The 9,356-nt window shown below is 43.0% G+C and overlaps 1 protein-coding gene and 1 long non-coding RNA gene across 2 annotated transcripts in view; both read left to right on the top strand.

Annotated features, from left to right (window-relative positions):
* LOC144960879 (uncharacterized) overlaps positions 1 to 9,356 on the top strand; it is a gene marked incomplete at its 3' end in the record, with an annotated part of 131,130 nt that overhangs the window by 65,631 nt on the left and 56,143 nt on the right. The gene's annotated exons all lie outside the window — the stretch shown is intronic.
* LOC144960875 (uncharacterized) overlaps positions 4,872 to 9,356 on the top strand; it is a gene marked incomplete at its 5' end in the record, with an annotated part of 24,607 nt that continues 20,122 nt past the window's right edge. The window contains 1 exon segment of the long non-coding RNA XR_013642966.1: positions 4,872 to 4,905. This is a non-coding gene — a long non-coding RNA (uncharacterized LOC144960875).

Genomic DNA, 9,356 nt, shown 5'->3' with positions numbered 1-9,356 from the left:
GTTGTTCGGTTGACTTTTATCCCCCCAAACATCTGTTGCACTCGGTCCAAAGTGCCGATGTGAATTGTGCGCCCCGGTGGGAAAAAATGTTTTCGGGAAAAACCAAATGGGGAAAACCCAAATTGGTGAAATAAAAGTTTGAGCAAAAGGTAAACATGACACTGGAAGGGAATTCCCTCGGGCCCCCCCGGGGTGATGCGATCGATGACTGTAAACAATAATCATCCCTTTGGGCCCGAGGGGTTTAGGGGTTTCCAACGAGATAAACCATGGAGGCAAACTAAATCGTTTCGTTGGTATGGCCGGTCGACAAGTGGTGCTCGGGTGTGCCTATGCATTTTGGGAAAGATTGACAAGGGATGAAAACTCTTTACCCATTTACTAGTCTCTTTTCATCCCACGCCAAACAAAACGTTGACTAAAGGCGCGTTGTGCCCCGGGGTTGGGAGAGACCGTAAAATCGGGTAAAAAATTTTGTCGAGCCCAAAGACGTTGGAAGAATGGGGCGTGTTGCGCCTGTTGAAGTGTCACACAAGACGGGGAGAAGCAAATGGAATTTTCTCAAATGTAAGACCTTGGTAGATTTGCGATAAATTCCATTTCCTGTGGTGAACCTGGGCATATGCAAGTTTAGTGAAATCAGTAATGGAAAGATTTCCGGGCTTTTCGGGGTCATAATATTAAAAAAGCGAGAAGGCCCTCACTACCACTTAAATTGACCCGTGATATGATAATATCAGTGGTGAAATTTGGCGATGTAAGACAAGTGTCTTGTTTTTCGAGGCGAGCGTTCATTTGACTAAAGAGACGGAGACAAATGGGTTTTTGGGCTGTGAAAAAATGTAAAATTTCCCCACCTTCCAGGAAATGTCCGAAGTGTTTGACAGGCTGTAAGCGGGGAGCAGTTCGCGGTCAAAAAGCACTGTATTTTTTTTTTTTTGTGGGTGAGAGCTTCCTAGAAAAAGAACAAGCGGGACCCCCGTTATGACCTTGCTTTTGTTCAAATTGTGCCCGACAGCTGAAATTTTGGGAAAGGGTCAACTGTAAGACTTGTTGGGGCATTTGGTAGTGGATGGTGAAGGAGAACAGCGTGTTTCAAAGGCTCCTTGGCCTTTTCAAACGCCGTATTGGAGTCATCAGACCACACGATGGATTGTCCTTTGCCACTTGCCTGAGAATGTAGTGGGGCAAGGAAGTCTGCCACGTGTGGGATAAATCTGTGGTAATAGTTTAGCAAGCCAAGGAATCGCTGAAGGCCAGCACGGTCAGTGGGAGGGGCACTGAAACATAGAGAGGCCACCCTGTCCGGTAGTGGAAGAATCCCTTCAGCAGTCACACGGTGGCCAAGAAAATCCAACTCGCTAACACCGAAAACGCATTTCGCCTTGTTGATCACAAGTCCGTTTATAGAGAGGAGTTGAAAAAGTTCCCGTAAGTGTTCAATATGTTCTTTATGTGAATGACTGGCAACAAAAATGTCGTCAACATAGACGAAAGCGAAAGGTATGTCTCTCAAAATGCCATCCACGAGTCTTTGAAATGCTTGGGCAGCGTTCTTCAAGCCAAATGGCATCCGCACGAATTCCCACAACCCAAATGGCGTAATGATTGCTGTTTTTGGAATTGACGACTCTGCCATGGGAATTTGATGATAGCCCCTAATCAGGTCGATCTTGGAAAAGGTGTTGCATCCAGAAAGGTGGCTATTGAAGTCGTGAATATGAGGTAGAGGATACCGAGCATCTTTGGTCACAACATTGAGGTGTCTGTAGTCACCGCAAGGCCTCAGTTGGCCATCCGATTTGGAAACTACATGTAGAGGGGATGCCCATGCTGATTTAGAGCGACGGATGATTCCCATCTGCTCCATCTTGAAGAATTCAGCCTTTGCTGCAGTCAGTTTTTCTGGATTGAGACGGCGCGCTCGAGCGAGGACGGGCGGCCCATTGGTGATTATGTGATGCTCCAAGCCGTGTTTGTTGCGAGATGAGTTAAACTGGGGAATGACAAGGTCTGGAAACTGTTGAAGGATGTCAGAGTATGCAGTAATTGGGTGCACTGAGAGGCCGGCAATGCTTATGGGTGAATTAGTATATTTAAGTGGAACAGAAATGTTGTCCATAGACAAGAGTCGTTTTCCTTTTAGATCAATTATCAGGGCGTTAGAAACAAAGAAATCCGCACCCAGGATGGACGTGTCACATCTGCCAGGTAAAATTCGTGATTGAGGACTTGATTAGATTTTTTTTTAAAGTGATGGTGCGTTCACCCCAGGTTTTGATTGATGTTCCGTTTGCAGCAGAGAGTGTAATAGAAGGTGTTAATGTTCTGCAGTCTTGAGTTGAGGCGGGGTATACAGAAACATCAGCACCAGTATCGATCAAGAAAGATTGTCCCAAACTTCTATCATAAATGGAAAACGTGTTTGAATTTGGATTGCTGACCGATTCCACGTTCACCGACCAGCCGAAGCGTTTCCCGAAGAAGGCAAGTTTTGTTTATTTCCTTTGAGTTTGAGTAAACTGGAAAATTTACAACCATCTTGGCAGCGACGGGCGTCTGGTCCAAATCGTTGATGATTATAGCAAATAGAGTTGGGCATGCTATGTTGAAGAGGCTGCCCACGTTGGCGGACTGTCTTAATTGCTGCAACAGTCTCCTCTGACTGTGGTCGTGTGGTTGTTACATCCTGCTGAGGGTAAGTCAGGAATGGTGAAGAGGAAATATGTTGCACACCGGACATGCGTGTCTCCCAGATCCTGTCAGCTGCCTCAGCCAATTCTTCTGTGTCTGGAAGATTGTGCCCGGCTAAAATGCCTCGAATGTCCGGGGGAAGCTTCATGAGAAATAATGCACGTTTCAGAGTGACAGGGTCATCATTCCGTGCATTTATCTTGCGCAGTAGAGCAGTTGGGCGTTTGTCACCAAGACCATTAAGATTAAGGAGTTCAGTGTCTTTCTGGGTTTGGGATTTGCCGAAGGTCTTGATCAAGGCTTTTTTAAAACTGCCATATTTATCAAGATGTGGTGGGTTTACTAGCAGTGACTGAATTTCTTCTGCAGTAGTTATGTCAGGAGAACTGATAACATAGTCGTACCTTGTCTGATCCTGATTAATTTTCTTGGTGTTGAACTGTGCCTCCACTCTTGCGAACCAAACCTCCGGAGATTTAGTCCAGAATTCCGGGAGCTTGATGGAGACAGAGTTGATTTGTTGTTCACGGAAGTTGGTGGAAGCAGCAAGAGCCTGTAGTTGGCCTGTCAAATTCGCGACTTGTTGTGAGAGATCTGGTTGAGCCATTTTACGTATTCGCGTCGGGGTCACCAATGTAGAAATAGTCAGTAATGATACAATAAAGTAATAACAAAATCCGTGTATAGATTATTGCTAACGTTTAATAGTGGATAGAACTTGGATTGATTGTATGGATCAGAGGACGAGCCGTACAAGACTAAAAAACCGGAAGTAAACATTGAATACAATAGAAGTGCGTCGTAGTGCTTAAAATGTAAGACAAATGATCGTGCGAAGCACCGAAAGAACTGGTCGCCACAGTGTCACCTGTCTTCCTTTTTGTTCGTGTCCAGACTTTGTAACGCTCCTGAACAACGAATCTCGTTAATTTTTCATGTATTTGTTATTTTTGGAGTTTTAAAGTTTTAAAATATAGTATTAGTTTTTTATACACACGCACACCTACATATAAACAAATATTACATGCATATATTTTTATTACTTCTATATTTTATTTTGACGGTCAAATCTGATGGGAGAGGGGGGGGGGAGAAATGCGTTTCCATGTTTTCAAATAGTATTACAATGAACTTCTCACATGGACTGATTGGACAAGTTTTCAATATGTTAACTAGATAACACCATGCGATTGTTCCATTTGCTGACGAAGGGTTTGTACCCAAAACGTCCATTGTGTCGGTACTGTTCCCACCCAAAGCCATTTGTTAGCTACTGTAATGGTCATTATTAAAATTTTTGAACGCACATTGTATTCTCGTGGTTTTTTTCCATGGATAAGTAATGCAATATAGGGAAAAATAAAATTGCTAAAACGCATTGTTATGATAAATTGCCAGAGTGGTTCTATAGCTGGTTTTAGCACGGTTTTTAGCCCCATTTCCCCTAATACAATGAATATGAAGAAAATATATGTATTTGCTCAGTTATTTCCCTTTTTGAAATCCAAGGCCGTAAACCGACTCGTTATGATTGATTGTCAGAGTGGTTCTGTAGGAGATGGGTTTTCATTGAGCTTGGTGACCTGTGGGCAAATTATCACGCTTTCAACCAGATTCACGGATTTAGCCTAATTCCCCTGCTGTAACCACAACTGTATGAAAAACGGAAATATTTTTGATATTTTCATTATAATTTAATTTCTAAAGATACTGGATATTATGTCACATATTTTCAGTATCTCTCATGTAAAATTATCTGAAATTTCCAAACGTAACACAAAAATAATGTATTATTTTAGAACAGAGAAAATTAAAAACACCTTATGTGTATATTTACTTACAATAATAATTTATTAACACCAATTTGTAAGAAAATTTTGATTCGCAACTTTATACTACACTGTAATATTTTAATAAAAAACCTATAAGCTAACCCCTATAATTTCTCACATGGCGACACAAAATGCTGCAAGGAGGTTATTCCTTCAATAGGTATTCTGAGAAATATTTGCCACAAGATTTCTTTATGGCTAACCCTGAATAAGGGAATCAACACAAATAGTGCCATTTGATTAAAACCGATTAATATCGGCAATAAAATTGTTTTTAAAATGATAAATCGTTCCAAAATTAAATTATTTTATCTCCATGTATCTTGCTAATGTCTTTGTCTGTAGGTTACAGCTGCAGCTGGCGTAGTGAATGGAATTGGTGAGGACCATCAATTATTATTATTATTATTATTATTATTATTATTATTATTATTATTATTATTTATTATTATTATTATTATTATTATTATTATTATTATTATTATTATTATTATTATTATTATTATTATTATATTATTATTATTATTATTATTATTATTATTATTATTATTATTATTATTATTTATTATTATTATTATTATTTTATTATTATTATTATTATATATTATTTATTATTATTATTATTATTATTATTATATTATTATTATTATTATTATTATTATTATTATTATTATTATTTAATGTGCGGCTCAGTGGTATTGTGTTTAGACATTCGCTTTCGGATCGGAAGGTCCTGTTCGAGCCTCGCTTTGCGCAGAGTTGAATCCTTGGAGAAGGCTCTTTACTCACATTGTCTCGTGGTGTTCAGGTTCATTATCTACTAAACGTCATCAATGCGCAGTACAAAGATGTCCTAGCCATTGGCATGACTTAGCACATAAGAAAAAACATGACGCCGGTTAGACGATACTACAAGCATATGTTAAACAATGAGTAAATAGTATGTTCAAATTAACCTTGCCCCACTCAGACCGGGACTTGAACTATATGCCTTACAGTCCTAGAGCGAAGGTCAATCCCATAAATAACATAGGTACACCCTCCACTAAGTTCCAGATTAATTCTTGTTAGTGTTTACCTCAAACAGTCCCAGATTTCCTCCCCAATGGTGTTCACCTCATACAGTCCCCGATTTCTTCCCCAATGCTGTTCAGCTCTCACAGTCCCAGATTTCGTCCACAATGGTGATCACCTTGACACAGTCCAAGATTTCCTCCCAGATGGTGATCTCCTCACACAGTCCCAGATTCCTCCCCAATGGTGATCACCTCTCACAGTCCCAGATTCCCTCCCCAATGGTGTTCACCTCACACAGTCCCAGATTTCCTCCCCAATGGTGTTCCCCTCACACAGTCCCAGATTCCCTCCCCAATGGTGTTCCCCTCACACAGTCCCAGATTTCCTCCCCAATGGTGATCATCTCACACAGTCCCAGATTCCCTCCCCAATGGTGATCACCTCACACAGTCCCAGATTCCCTCCCCAATGGTGTTCACCTCACACAGTCCCAGATTTCCTCCCCAATGGTGTTCCCCTCACACAGTCCCAGATTCCCTCTCCAATGGTGTTCCCCTCACACAGTCCCAGATTCCCTCCCCAATGGTGATCACCTCACACAGTCCCAGATTCCCTCCCCAATGGTGATCACCTCACACAGTCCCAGATTCCCTCCTAATGGTGTTCCCCTCACACAGTCCCAGATTCCCTCCCCAATGGTGTTCCCCTCACACAGTCCCAGATTCCCTCCCCAATGGTGATCACCTCACACAGTCCCAGATTCCCTCCCCAATGGTGTTCACCTCACACAGTCCCAGATTCCCTCCCCGATGGTGATCACCTCTCACAGTCCCAGATTCCCTCCTAATGGTGATCACCTCACACAGTCCCAGATTCCCCCCTCTAATGGTGATCACCTCACACAGTCCCAGATTCCCTCCCAAATGGTGATCACCTCAAACAGTCCCAGATTCCCTCCCCAATGGTGTTACCTCACACAGTCCCAGATTCCCTCCCCATGGTGTTCACCCTCCACAGTACAGCCAGATTTCCTCTCCCAATGGTGTTCCCTCACACAGTCCCAGATTTCCTCCCCAAATGGTGATCACCTCACACAGTCCCAGATTCGCTCTCTAATGGTGTTCCCTCACACAGTCCCAGATTCCCTCCCCAATGGTGTTCCCCTCACACAGTCCCAGATTCCTCCCCAATGGTGTTCCCCTCACACAGTCCCAGATTTCCTCCCCAATGGTGATCACCTCACACAGTCCCAGATTCCTCCCCAATGGTGTTCCCCTCACACAGTCCCAGATTCCCTCCCCAATGGTGTTCCCTCTCACAGTCCCAGATTCCCTCCCAATGGTGATCACCTCACACAGTCCCAGATTCCCTCTCTAATGGTGATCACCTCACACAGTCCCAGATTCCCTCCCAAATGGTGATCCCTCAAACAGTCCCAGATTCCCTCTCTAATGGTGTCACCTCCACAGTCCCAGATTCCCTCTCAATGGTGATCACCTCACACAGTCCCAGATTCCCTCCCCAATGGTGTTCCCCTCACACAGTCCCAGATTCCCTCCCAATGGTGATCACCTCACACAGTCCCAGATGTGTTGTTCCCTCACACAGTCCCAGATTCCCTCCCAATGGTGTTCACCTCACACAGTCCCAGATTCCCTCCCCAATGGTGTTCACCTCACACAGTCCCAGATTCCCTCCCCAATGGTGTTCACCTCATACAGTCCCAGATGGTGTTCACCTCACACTGTCCCAGATTCCCTCCCCAATGGTGATCACCTCACACTGTCCCAGATTCCCTCCCCAATGGTGTTCCCCAATCCAGTCCCCAATTCCCTCCCAAATGTGGTGTTCACCCTCACACGTCCAGATTCCTCCCCAATGGTGTTCACCTCACACTGTCCCAGATTCCCTCCCCAATGGTGATCACCTCACACAGTCCCAGATTCTCCATTTCTATCTTCCTCCCCAATGGTGATCACTCACACAGTTCCCAGATGGTGATCCCTCCACACAGTCCCAATGGTGATCACCTCACACAGTCCCAAGATTTCCTCCCCAATGGTGTTCCCTCACTCCACATGTGTCCCATAGATTCCCTCTCTAATGGTGATCACCTCTCACAGTCCCAGATTCCCTCTCTAATGGTGATCACCTCACACAGTCCCAGATTCCCTCCCCAATGGTGTTCCCCTCACACAGTCCCAGATTCCCTCTCTAATGGTGATCACCTCACACAGTCCCAGATTCCCTCCCCAATGGTGTTCACCTCACACAGTCACAGATTCCCTCCCAAATGGTGATCACCTCTCACAGTCCCAGATTCCCTCTCTAATGGTGATCACCTCACACAGTCCCAGATTCCCTCCCCAATGGTGTTCCCCTAACACAGTCCCAGATTCCCTCCCCAATGGTGTTCCCCTAACACAGTCCCAGATTTCCTCCCGAATGGTGTTCCCCTCACACAGTCCCAGATTTCCTCCCCAATGGTGTTCCCCTAACACAGTCCCAGATTCCCTCCCCAATGGTGTTCACCTCACACAGTCCCAGATTCCCTCCCCAATGATGTTCACCTCACACAGTCCCAGATGGTGATCACCTCACACAGTCCCAGATGGTGATCACCTCACACAGTCCCAGATTTCCTCCCCAATGGTGTTCACCTCACACAGTCCCAGATTCCCTCCCCAATGGTGTTCACCTCACACAGTCCCAGATTCCCTCCCCAATGGTGATCACCTCACACAGACCCAGATTCCCTCCCCAATGGTGATCACCTCACACAGTCCCAGATGGTGATCACCTCACACAGTCCCAGATGGTGATCACCTCACACAGTCCCAGATTCCCTCCCCAATGGTGATCACCTCACACAGTCCCAGATTTCCTCCCCAATGGTGATCACCTCACACAGTCCCAGATTTCCTCCCCAATGGTGATCACCTCACACAGTCCCAGATGGTGATCACCCTATTGCTCATTGCTGAAGACATTAACATGTCATGCGGACGCCTATATTGTATGAAAAAACGCATTTCAGGGAACAAACATAGTTTAAAAAAAACACATGTATTAATCGCATAAGAAACATTGCCTTTGAAATTTTTAGAAGCACAGATGAATGACAGTTCTTATTATTATTATTATTATTATTATTATTATTATTATTATTATTATTATTATTATTATTATTGTTATTATTATTATATTATTATTTATTATTATTATTATTATTATTATTATTATTATTATTATTATTATTATTTATTATTATTATATATTATTATCATTATTATTACTATTGTTACTACTACTTACTACTACTACTACTACTACTACTACTACTACTACTACTACTACTACTACTACTACTACTACTACTAACTACTACTACTACTACTACTACTACCACTACTACTACTACTACGACTACTACTAATACGACTAATACTACTACCACTACTACTACCACTACTACTACTACTACTACTACTACTACTACAACTACTACTACTACTACTACTACTACTACTACTACTACTACTACTACTACTACTACCTACTACGACTACCAATACTATAACTATGAACCAATGCGAATAAGTGCGATTGAGACAACTTACGATACCACACGAAATCAACTCAACAACTTACTTTCACTTTCACTACCTTATGAGAGCGAATGCTCGAACCAATAATAGTGTAGAAGTTGATCACAATTATACTTGAATTATTATTTGAATAGCCCCCTTTATCACAAAGTTGAGCATTATCATTTCATGCGCTATGTTTATATACATATATATATATATATAT

This window comes from Berghia stephanieae, unplaced genomic scaffold (assembly GCF_034508935.2).
Source record: "Berghia stephanieae isolate SIO BIC M18660-M18661 unplaced genomic scaffold, UCSD_Bste_1.3 scaffold1, whole genome shotgun sequence".
In the NCBI taxonomy this organism is placed as follows: domain Eukaryota; kingdom Metazoa; phylum Mollusca; class Gastropoda; order Nudibranchia; family Aeolidiidae; genus Berghia; species Berghia stephanieae.
The sequence above is the reverse complement of the archived record's forward strand: the minus strand, read 5'-3'. Positions and strand labels throughout refer to the sequence as shown.